At 39.4% G+C, this 13252-nt stretch overlaps 1 long non-coding RNA gene across 1 annotated transcript; it reads right to left on the bottom strand.

Annotated features, from left to right (window-relative positions):
- Positions 1-1530: 1530 nt before the first annotated feature.
- Positions 1531-3513, bottom strand: LOC124059986. Its single transcript, XR_006843471.1, has 3 exons — positions 3472-3513; positions 2526-2599; positions 1531-2172 (listed from the first exon to the last, which is right to left on the bottom strand). It is a non-coding gene; the product is annotated as an uncharacterized LOC124059986 (long non-coding RNA).
- Between the last annotated feature and the right edge of the window lie 9739 nt (positions 3514-13252).

The raw sequence follows: 13252 nt of genomic DNA, 5'->3' as shown, positions 1-13252 counted from the left end.
GTGGAAAAACGAAAAACAAATGGCAAAAGGGGAGATGCCAGGCCACCGAGTGGAGAATAAAGACAGATGAGTGGATGGAAGGCTCTCAGTATCACCTCAGAGACACTTTGAATGCCAGCGCAGAACAGCTTCCAGCTGGTGCACCACTGGGCTGGACGGGGCAAGTTGTGTAATGCTAATTTACTCAGTATGCAGTTCCAGACACTGATCATGAGGTACTTCCCTTTAGTGCACGAATGTTGTAGCCCTCCAGAAAGATACTCTCGCACTACGTAATCTTAGAAGCTCTGTGGTGGTCTATATAGCAGTTTGATCATTAATTTAAATAAGACATCTGCACACTTAATTCCTAGAAATGTTATTTCTGTTCATCTTATTATAAAAGGGTTGGAACTGCTGACTGCTGCCCTTTTTTTTTTGTTTCAAACTTAATTAAAAAGCAACATACTACATGCCTGGCTGAGATAATATTATAAGCTAATGGGAGTGAAACATTAGCAAAGACAGTCTTGGTTTCAACAGGTTGAATGATGAGTCCTGTTATTCTTGTATGATAGATGTTATCAAAGGGGGCTACAGCTCCAGAGGCTGAAGTCAGTCTGAGCTTTTTTAGTGTTTGACATATTGGCCCTGACATGATCAAATATAGAGCCAAAGCTATAAATGAGTGAAAGCCACCAATGGGACCACAACCTGCTCAAAGCATTCGGTAAAATCAGCTGTATTCCGGCGTAAAACTGACTTATGATTATATCTTTTGGAATTCAATGAAAGATTTTTTATTTATCATTATTATTATTATTATTATGATTATTTTGCCATTCTCCTGTAAACACAAAGTCTGTGAGGTATAACAAAAGGAAGCATCCATGCCAGAAAAACTGTTGAAATCATCCAGATACTGTGTTCAAACACATTCAATGGTTCCAAAAAAGGTCACAGGAGATAAAGAAACATGAAATACAATAACTCATTTTTGATGAGAGGGGATGAGGAGGGAAAAGGTCAGCTTGAACTTTGGGACCAGATAGCAGAAGCGACTAGAGGAAGTTTGGCCTGACCAGATAGTGCATGTTCATTCTATGTTATAAATGGGGACAACCTGGTCAAATAGCCTCATCAGTATGAGATGCCTCTGGAAAATGTCACAAAGGTTGTCTCAAAACAAACAAACTCTGCTGTTCGACCCTCATCTTGACCCATGTTAAAGCTAACGTGAAACAAAGTAACAGTCGGTACTACTTCATGTTTACAGTAGTAGACACATTTAACTATCTAATGAAGGTGAAGATATACAAATAACACACATAATTTTCTCAAGGAGATGAGCACGTGCGTAACAGCTTGCTACACTCTGTCCAAAGAAGAGGTTGCTTATTTTGCTTATTTATTTATTTATTTTATTTAGCAACATTAATGCAACAAACAACCCATAATATGTTATAAGGAGTGAGTTTTCAGGGCACTTGTAGGCATATTTTATCAGATTTGGACAGAGGTAACTGTTTCTTGCTGTTCCTAGTCCTTATGCCAAGCAGCATACCGGCTGCTGCTATATATTTAGCTTCAGTTGCATCTTAAGCAGCAGACATAAGTCTGTTATTGATCTTCTCATTTATTCAGGAAAAGAGGGAAAATAGTAACATTTCTCCCCAACTGCTGACTTGTTTTTCAGCACAGCTGGCTGCAGCAGGAAAGCAACCTTTAAAATGTTAACCAATAATTCACCAAACGCAACTGGATAACATCAGCAACATCTTAATGTCTCCTTTGTCACAATTAACGGTGACACACTGGGACAAAAGACTTTACTCAATTACTAAAAGTGAACAGGAAGAAGGACGCAGATAAGATGATACTGAGTCCAAGACAGAAAGCCTCATGACTCATGGTTTATGTATTTAGATCTAATTTGTGGGCCCCACCAAATATTCCTCCTCCACATTTTAAATCTTATCCTTATTGCCTCCTCGGTGTGGATGCAAACCAGCTGTGGCCACTGGGGAGGATTGCCAATCAATTTCATATTGAGATTCGGAAGTCTGACCCAATATAATGTCTCAGTAAGAATGAATACTGTTCTGCTGGTCTCACAGTGTCCTTGTCCGTCCTCCTCCCCCCTCCTCCCCAGGCTCAGCCCCTCATGTTCTTTCACCATGGCACAGCCACGACCTTTAACAAAAAAAACAAACAGCGACTGTTTCAAACAGACCATTGCAATTCAGGGAAAGTGCAGCACCATCTCAGCTCAGATGTGATTTTGCTTCTCTCAAGACTTACATTTGATTGTTTTACAGGCAAACTTGGCCTAAATCAGTTCTCCAACATCCCACCTAAGCACCTACAAAAGGACAAATGTCACAGCAGGTCCCCCCCTCACCCAATGTGTGTAATTGCAACCATATGCAGAAGTCATGTTTAGGTTGGCTTTAACTTTTTCAAACATCAGCATCTATTTATGTGGTGTTGCAGTACATGTCCTTCCCCTGAACCCAGACTATGACGTAGGTCTACTGTTGACTGACTCGTATCCATGATCACAGATGTGTCCACTTCTTCTCTGGGTGAATGTTTGATGGACTGCAGTCTGGGAGGAATGCTGGTCAAACAGAAAAAAAAATGTCTCAATTTTCACACCTTTGTTTTGATAGAAACAACAAATCACATATAAATTTAGAGTGTTATTGTTGTCCTCCACAAGTGCCAATAAAAAACATATAACTAACTCTAGGTGCTCTCTAAAGTCACAAACAGTCCATTTACCCACAATGTTGAACTACCACTCTCTTGCACATGTCAGTACATAACCACATCCTAAGTAGCAGTCTTCCTGCCCCATTTAAACTTCCTGTGGCGTCAAAATTACCATTTTGGCCGAGACATAAAAAATGCTAGTGAAACCTCTGTGTAACTTAATGGTGTATGAAGGGATGCAACTTACTAGTAAAGTTTTAACACTAAGCCATGAAGGTATCAGGAACAACGGCTTGGATAAGAAATCCTGAACTTTTATTTTTTTGCATATTTGCAAGTGAGGTCTGGCCAAGGTGTGTATGATCAGTAGTCTATCATGATGTAACATACAGCCCTATCTGAAATATTAGTATTGCAAGAGCAGCAGAAGCAAATACCCAGTCATGTGCAGTATGCCAACCCCCTCAGCCCTGATCCATTTTTGAAGCTTCTCTCAACTGGAGATCAAATCTGAGACTTATTCTTGGATATAATCATTCTCCAGGAGTGGGGCAGCAAATTAAACAAAAACCAAGGGAAGCTCTTGATTGAGTAACAAAAGTGCTGTGGCAGAATGAAAGAAGAAACAGAGATACAATAAACAAGAGAGCTATCGTAAAGTGATATACTTGTACAGAAAGAGAAGAGAACTCACAAAAGGCTGAGGTGATGCAAATGAAAAGGACAAAAAAATATGCAGAATTATGCAGATGTGCCCTGACCGCTTTTTTTTTTTACCTCTTGACCTTCTCCTCAGTAGAGACGAGTGAGTTACCTCCTGGAAAATAGATTAGGTGGAGATTAGCAAGTCTTGGGTGTCAGTACAGCAGTCTCCTCCTGCTATTCCCATAGTCTCTTCCTCTCAACTGAATCATCAGGAGGGCACGTTAGGCGACATATGACTATGACAAAGTACATTAGCATTATCAAGTTTAAATGGACACACACGGACGGATGCTGCTCCCAATGGTTCACTGAGTGAGAAGCTTTAAATACCTATGATAAAGGCAATGCTAGCATTTACCCTCTTGTTACGTCTTATGAGAGTGTTACACGATACAATTGGAAAGGCGTAAACTTAAAGATGCAGAGACAGCAAGATAGGCGCCATTACATTCAGTGCATGCTTAAATAATACGTAGAAGATGTGAGCTGATATTTCAGAGTGAATTTTCACCTTTCTATCATATTGTGTAAAACTGTCAAATCATAATGTTAGCTAGGAAGTGGTTGTTTGCTCATGTTGCCGGCATTCTCAATTAGATCTAATCCAACCCTACCCACACAATCCTGATAAGACTTTATTTACCGTGAGGGAAATCGCTGTGCGACAGTTGTAGTGCTAAGTGGGAAAAGAGCAAATATATAGAGTGCAAATCTATACGATAAAACTTAAAAGATTAATGAGGTGCAAATTCAAAATGTTCACATTGTCATAAATGCAAAGAGGTCGATAGGAAGAATCATAGATATGTATGAGAAGAGGCGTATATCTGGCGTGGGACCCAGATGAGTCTCCTTGGTCAAGTTTTCTTTCCTCAGCAGAGGCATCTGGTACAAGAAAGATTTCCATTCATCCTGACATTTGGAATAGCAATCTGAGCCTCTCAGTGGCAAAAAAAGCACTTTTAGTGGACATTCTCATTCTTTGCTGGGTGTAGTCTCTCCTGTGACAAACCCTCCACCTGGGCACTCGGTGTCCCTGTCTTGTTGATTTTTATTTATTTTTGCTAGAGTCTTGGAGATGCTGTGTCTGGGCCAAGTGCGTTCTTCTAATAAGTTTCTCCCACATTCAGCCGTCCTGCTCTCTCTGGGTGAGGTTATCTTTTGTTATATGGGTTGGTTTATCTTATTTTATGTTACCTCCCACTTGTGAAGCAGTCACTGAGTCAGGCTGTGTCACACATCGCTGCGATTGGTTGGTAGGTCTACACATTGCACAATCAAAAATGAGATGAAAAGTTCCAGGCTAAATGGCATTTTCAAATTGATTTAGCCATATTAGACTGGCATACACTTATGCACGAATAATTTCAGTCTGGTGTCCAGCAGAGTTCACTGCTGTTGAGCTGCATGCCGTTACCCAAGGTGACTCCTCCTGTGATCCAAGTCATGGTCCAGTCAGCTCAAGGGCTAACTGAGCTGATGATAGCCAAAAACAACTACTAAACAAACTAAACAAACAGGATAGTGAACAGGAGTTGGCAGTTGGCAGTCTGTTCATTTATTTTATGCTTCTTTTTTTTTAACTACACTTTGAATTCTGGAATTCTTCACAAATTGTTCAGATTGCCCCTTTATTTTCCAGGTTGAAAACAGTGTGGCATAATCAAACCACAACTGGAGAAATGCAGAGGGAAACATGCTGCAGACAAGTGTATGATCACATGAAATATGAAATGTCCACTGATGTGAGGTCCTTGGCTTGCCCATGTTTTAATAAAAAGAGAACAAGTCAAAACATGTTGCATTCCAGCTTGGCGGCAGAGTTGGGTGGTTAGAGAAATCGAGAGTGGGAGTGGGCTGATGAGGATGTCCAGCATCATTTCACACCACTGGACCCCTAGAGGAAGTGACAGATGTTTTATTGAAAAAAGAAAACATGGCAAAACATTTTAACTAGCCCCCTAAACTGATTAGACTTCAAATTACAAACATGTGGTAGGTCAGTGTTGATCTGTTCTTCTTAATCTCTATTCAGCTGAACTGCCACATAATCCATTGCTTTATCCACGTTTTAGTTCAGTTCAATCTCTTTAGTGCATTGTGATGGTTTGCACATGTGACATTCATGAATTGAAGTTTATATTGGTTACTATTTGTAAACACACAATGCAAAGTTGGCTGCTGTCACCCTCTGGATTGAACATCTGGGGATCTTTCAGTTCCCTTTGGAGTATTTCTAATGTAGGTTTAGAACAAGCCTAGCACAAGTTGTGTATTTTGCCTGTGACCTCAGGTGCCATCGGTATAGAATATTAAGTGCAGAAAAAAATGTTTGAACACCTGCACAAGAGCTGTCAGTCACGCGGATGATTTAAAATCCTGTGTCCGGGTGTGCTGATATTGTAAAGCAGCCAGTCAGATGATTGTTTAAGCCAGGAAGTTATGAAAGGGAAGAAAGGGAAGGGAACTTTTGAACTAAACTATTAAATCTGATTCACTTTTTCTTGTCACTTGTGATCAGTAGAAAAAAAAATCTGTGAACACAACATTGATGATGATCACCTTTTGCAGCGATATGATGAATCTGTTAGCAAACAGCACATCCAGGAGTTATGGAGTAACATTGTCATTTATTTGGAGTCATGTTTGTGTTCACTTGATAAATGTGAGTCATTTTTAGCTCTGTTTTTAGCCCTTTAGCTGCTAAATGCTCTTGTATGTTCACAAGCTATGGACTCTACAGTATTTTTATTATTATTAGTATCATTATTGCTGTTATTATTATTAGCAGTAGTTATTGTAGTTTTAATAGCACACAACCAAAAAGGAAACAACATTTGTTAGTGACAAAAAAGCTAAAAAGCATTGCAGGAAGAAACACAGTAACATTTCAGTTAACGGACATACTACAGCCCCAACATAAAGCACAGTGAGTAGGTTGACGTTTGCAGTGTTAAGTTAGTTAGCGTCATCAGTCGATTTCATGTTTCCCAGTCCTGCAAAGGTCTGCGCAGTCTGCAGTTCTTCTTATTGTTTATCTCCCTCTTTGTCAGCACACCTCTGTCTGGTTTCTTCATGACTTCAGTTCCCTTGGAGATTATTTTGATCAAGTCCATATGATCCTCTGACGGTAGAGTTGATTGGTCAGGGGTCATTTGGATCTGACACTGTGAACTCACCATGCAGGTTACCATGGTGATCTACCTCGCTTTAAAGGCAGCCACCTACCTCCAGTAAACATGGGTCTAACACCACATTGTTGGACATCTGTCAGACTGCTTTGCTAATAATTTACCATTTCAGGACAATGTCAAGGTCGAGATCAAAGCTGATCTTTACCCTGGTTACGGATGGTTATGGATGGCATTCACAACAATAACCAAAGAGAGCACAATGCCTCTCCCGTATCTTTTGTCACCGCAGCATATGCAATTAACCAGATGAAAGACCATCCCACATGTTTATGCTGGATCTCATCCAACTACAGCTGAGGCGCTGTGCTAAATCCAAGCTCTTTTGTTGATCTTTTTCACGGCTGGTCACTCTCGTTGAGCTACATAGCTGAGCAGCTTACCTATGAGAGTGCAGGGTGCTGTTTACATGTGGCCATATATGTTGTGTGTGTGTGTGTGTGTGTTTATGCTCTTTGTACCAGCACTGACTATACAGTAAACAGAACATGACGTCTCATCTACAGCATACTGGCTGAAGAAGCCTGACAACAAAGCAAGGCAAGCAGGGACCCTCAGCAGCTTGGTTAAATGTGGCCTGAATCTGCTTCAGACAATATAAATGACAAAGGATTTATTGTTCTGGGAAAAGAGGGATTTGAGTTTTACCTTAAGGACATATTAAAAGTCATTCTATAACTGGAAACCAGTGATCTCAGAGGAGCAGAAACGAGCAGCATTGGGGTTTTGGGCCCTTTCATAAAGCATGAATATTTAAAAAATACACTGTACACATAATCTAACTAAAGCACATACCTCTGCCAAAGCTATAAGTGTGCTCTCCTATTACAGTGGTTCTAGAGGTTCTCAAATTTTTTCACATCAAGAACCCCTAAACTGACACAATTAGTTGTCCCAGGATCTTCCATGTGATAAAAATTTTCTATTCAGACCACATCTATAGAACATTATGGGGCATTCATAGTGTATTATAATCAATTCATAATGCTTTATGACTACAGTCATAAACACACATAATGACAATTCTGATTCTGTCTCAAAGCATGCTATGTATAGCATGCTGTAGTATGCTAACATGCTAACATGTATGCTGTGTTGTCCTACAGACACAGAAAGGTACCTTGTACATCTGCATAAGGGACAAGGGGCGCATGACAAAGCATCGGTATCTGGAAAACAAGTTGTTTATTCCTCACTTGCAGGGTAAGTTTCTTAATCATATGGTTTGCAAGCCAAGATTTTGCTTCTCCTGGGGGCAGATTTAGGAGCTCACACTGATTACAATGTTTCAACCTGTCAACCATGTTGATAGTTGAGGTTATTTCCCATCTGTCTCTTCACTCATTTTTCTGTCATCTCTCTACTGTCAGTTACCTGATACAAAAGACACAACTACCCCCCAAAGTCTCTAATAAGATCAGATTTCCTTACAATATATTGTATCTCTCTCTTTCTTTCTTGCTCAGATGCACTCACACACACACACACATACACATACACACAACTGTCACATCGCTCTCCACTTAATTAAAAAGCCTTCGCTCAGCTGTAGTGAGACATATGAACCTATGAGATCTTTAACGATCCGTCAGTCAATGAGGTTAGCGGTCAGTCTCCAGATGAGGACGAACTCAAATGTCACAAGCAGCAGGAGTTTCTCTCAGATTTCCCACATCATAATCCGCCAAGGTTTTTATAACTTACATGATCGTGTGGGTATAAAGTGACATTTGCAGCTCTTTTAGCTCTTCATATGATGCTAACCTGATATGTCACAATGAGTTATTTGCACTTATCTGTCCCTAATGTTCAGTGCATTTTATGTCTCAGATATGATCTACGTGTCTCGTTCAGAGGAATCTGCAAATATAAAAGACACTGAGAGGAACATTTACAGAGATCATTATTTTTCCTCCTGAAGGTGGAAAGTTTTCTTAGAAAGATTTATTTCAGTAATACTGTCAGCATTTCAAAGATGAATAAAGCTGTTTGAACATGTTCCCTTATGAGTCTGAAGTTTCTTGTAGTTCTTATGATTTCCTTTCCATGTTCATTATTTTTTTTTCATTCTGGTTGACGTTTTATTTTTGACTTTCTGTTCATTCTATTGACCCTCAGACGTTCTATAAAAGTCAATTTCCATTTTAAACAGCCAAACTTTAACTGGACTCTGATTACTGACTGTTACTGTAATTTCTATGAAAGCTGTGCAGCTGATTGGCAGACACGGTATGATTCGCTCTACCTGTATAAACACAGTGCCTGGATATCAGCATGCTGGCAGGCAGTGAAGGTGGATAAGATCATGAGGACATGTGTAGGTAACCAGCAACCTCCTATGGGATTTTACATAATCCAGCATTTTTCTATTATTCAGAACGTCAAAATGTGAACAAAAAGAGGTCAGAGATATTATTTCTCAAGAACCTTTCAGCTCACTCTTTCCCTCATTCTAAAATTATTATTATTTCACATTGTTGTGACTGCTGTTTCTGTGGTATTGCACTGTCATGATCCATTCCCCTTCTTTCTCGCAATAATATCTTCACACACCCAGCAGATCAGATACATTAGTTGCATCCACTGGAGCTTAAACCTCTCCCTCACAAAATCAACAAACATCTGTTTCAGTCTTGCACTTCCAGTCAGTTACATGGCGATGACAGTTTGTGATGTGCTCTTGAAATAGCACCAGTGACATCAACAGTGAATAGCAGGAAGGAAGTTCTAACATGAAGGGATGAATGCACATAGAAAATGGCCTTTAACAGATTCTCAGACAACAATAGAGGCTCTCGAACCCATCCCATCCCAACAATGATGTGATAAAGAAAAATAACAATAAAAGCCCACAGCCGCTTTGCAACCAATGGAGGAGCAAACAGAAACCTCCAGAGGTGGCCTGATTCACAGCACAGATTTGACGAACAAGAAAAAATGCTTTTCTCTGTTGTGGAAAACTTTTGAAAAGACTTCTGGGTTCACTTGGTGGTCTCAGTTAATCTCAGTGACAGGTTTCACTGCACTAGGCTGCACTACACTAAACAAAAAGATGTTTTGATGATGATGATGTCTTTTAAGATGTTGTCTTATAATCCTTATGGCTACATGGTGCATGCCCTTTTTGTGTGTGAGAACATATCAACAAAGAAGTAGCAGCTGAATATAAGGCCGCTGACATTCCCCATGTTTATTTTAAAGATAAAATAAAAACTTTAACCTTTTGCCAATTACTTCATAACTGGAATGGGATATGTTTGCCTAAGAAGGCGGCTGCATGTCAGCATCACATTCTCAGTGCTGGAAAAGGTACATAAATAACTGACTTAAGTAAAAGAATAGAACAATGTGAACAATGTGTTCACTACAAAAACAAAAATAGGAATACATTCCCGAAGTACGAAACTACTGTCAGCAAAGAATACTTTAAATATGCTTAGAGAGCAGGATTCCACCTCTCAGGATGTCATTGTCATTACTGCATCAGTGTGTAAGCTGCATTTTAATGGCGTGGCTGGTTGAGGAAAAACTACTTCATATACTGTTGCAGAGCTGACTCTATAACAATGCATCATGTTTTATAGGCTGATCATATGTTTTGTATGTAAAATCTTAATCTTCAAAGTCACTAGTAATAAAGCTGTCAGGTAAATGTAGTGGAGTAAATAGTACAATATATAATTCTGAAATTTAGCAAGTATGAAGAGTATGAAGAGTATAGTCTGGACTATAACTCTGTTTGGAAAGTGTAATGAGATAACTTTTGTTGTGAATTGGTGCTATATGAATAAATTGAATTGAATAGTGAAGTGAAAAAGTTTCATAACATGGAAATGCTTTACTTGAATATAGTGCTTGAATAAAATATACCCAATGTCTGTATGTCCCACTGCTGCATATATTACATTCAGCAAAACAAATTTGTAAATTTGGCTTTCAAACTGCCCAAAGAGTCAGATTTCCTCTACCTGTGTTTCATATTTATGCCGGCAAATTTTAGCATTTGTCACAAAGTTCTAGTTGCTCCCATGTGGATTACACACACAACTGAAGGTCTAAAAATCATTGTGTGGTTGTGAATGCGAACACATAAGCACAAACACACAGTCATGAGGGCTGACGCTGCCCTTCCTGGCATCCTGCCTTGGTAAACAATATTTCCCAGGGAATATTGTCCCACCCTCTCTCTTTGACACACACACACACACACACACACACACACACACACACACACACACACACAGAGAGAGAGAGAGAGAGAGAGAGAGAGAGAGAGAGAGAGAGAGAGGAACACACATCCTGACCCTGAATGTATTGTTTATGTCACTTAACACCCATTAAAACTTTAGCCTGTTGTAAGCTCTGTGTAAACACACACAGTTCACACAAAGCTGTGTGGGTCAGAGCAGGATTTAAATGCTTGTTGTGATAATGAGATGGTTTATTTTACTCCAGAGAGATAAATATTGCAGGATTTCTGAGAAATAAGATAGGAGCATCATGCACTGCAAATCTCATATGTAAACAAATCAGTCAGGCCCAAATACACTGAGAAGAAAATCCTAACATGTATATGATATGAGGTACTGGTCAAATTTAAATACTGAGTTAAAGTACCTGAGTAATTGCTGTTAAGTTTTACTGCTCTGTTTTCCTGACAAGTTTGTTATGTTACGGGTCAATTTGGGGGTTTCAAGGTTAAAATACATCCTGAAAGGACTTTAGTAACATTAACTCAGCACATTCTCTGGCTAACTATTAGCATCAGTCACCAATAGATTCACACAGGATGCTGCCCTGATATGACAAGTAGGGAGAAAATTAAAAATCCATAAGAAGTCTTTGATTTGACCAAACATTGCATCAAAACAGCCAGTACCACCACTAACACTTATCAAATGTTTATCTGTAATTCAACAAATGTGTTCATGTCACGTCATGCTTTCTCAGGATGGATGGAAAACTTCTGTAGACAAAGAGAGTGTGTGTGGTAAGCAGAGCAAACATTTAAAACGATAAGAAATTTTCTTCGTTTCGGTCTCAAACACTGACTTCAGATATGGCCATAGACGCTCTGGGGATGAAGAATTTAAACTCGCCTCTTCCAGAAATCTTGCATGCACTTTGAGCTTGACACACAACTGTAGGAGAAGTTTGGTGTGACAGTACATGCCTTATCACATTTCAGAGAAGAAAAGAAGATTCATCAGCCGATTTCAAAGTTATAATTCAGAGTGACATGTAACGAGAAACGTAGTGGAGTCAAAAGTGCAGTATTTGTCTTTCAAATGTAGTGCTGTAAAAATGTGAAAAACTCAATTAGTAAATAAAGAAAATTGTGTTAAGGATACACATTGTGATCAGTGTTTATAAGGTTAACTCCTCTGATCTGGAGAGTGAAACAGAGAGACAGAGAATTAGAGTGCAGCCTTATTTGGACTTAAACGTCCACAGTTCAACTCGAGGGGACAGCAACAAATATTCTCAGTAAGTCTGATCTTGTTTGCTTACAGGGAAGCTGGTTAATGCAACAGCTATGAATAATAAAGGGTTACACCCACAGTTTTATTTAAGTGTTCTTGGTATTATGCTCAAGAAAAGAAATGGGACAGACTGAAACACGTGGTCAAAGCAGCTGAGACAAAATGCATTAATGTAACAAAAACAAGTTTGGCGGTCAGGCAAACTCATACTCCTGTTTTGAATGACCTTGTGAGAGTGATGGTTCTGTTCCCAGTGTTTAACCGTCAAACAACGCAAGCTGCAGGCAAATATGAGCCAGTTAAAATGGCAGATCTGGAGCTCAGTATTTGTTGTCACTTTGTTATCGTTTTGGAGGAAAGTAAACACATTGCCACCCACATGCATTGTGAGACTAAGATTTCATTCAAAGAATCATTTGAAATGTATAATGTAGGAACAGTCACAAGAGAACCAGCAGAGAGAACCCCCTGCAGAATGAAGCTGCACAGCTTTCAGCTCCCTCTCTCTGTAGTGTCAGTGCAAGCACGCAACAAGCAAATGCAGAAAACTCTGAAATAGCTGGTTCCGTTTTGGTCCTGCCAAATATTTAAATTCTGAGAGAAAAAAATGAAGCATTTGGACAACAGCTCTAGTCACCAGACGATTGTAGATTACGATGATTAAAGTAACTGAGAATTCAGTGAAGCTTTAAAGCTAACTTTAACAACTTCTGTTAAACATTGCAACATGTAGCACTTCTAGCATAACAGTTTAAAAGTGTAGTTGTGAAGTGTAACAGAAGCAAAGACTCATAAATCAACACACTAACGCCATTTTTCCACTGTGCGCCATGGCTCCACTCCACTCATCTTGATGTGCTTATGGTACCAGGTACATTTTTCTGATTTTCCACTGCAGCTGGTACCCCCTCGGTGTAGGCCTGATTCTTCGCTGATCATCATGGTGACACCAGATAAAACTGATGTGGCATCATCTTCATGGATTCAAGAAGCTTCATTTGCCATTACAGCTAAGTATGAGCAGTACACAGTAGTACATACAATACAATACAGTAAGACATTCGGGTGTGGTTGTTAAAGTGCATGTAGTGCAGAGGTGTGCAAATTTGTGTGTTTGTTTGGAGTGTATGTGTATATTTGAATATGTATGACTATATCAGTTATGTCGTTTAGGAGTCT

The sequence above is a fragment of the Scatophagus argus genome, chromosome 5 (genome assembly GCF_020382885.2).
Source record: "Scatophagus argus isolate fScaArg1 chromosome 5, fScaArg1.pri, whole genome shotgun sequence".
Lineage (NCBI taxonomy): Eukaryota > Metazoa > Chordata > Actinopteri > Scatophagidae > Scatophagus > Scatophagus argus.
This window is presented reverse-complemented; position numbering and strand designations above follow the sequence as displayed.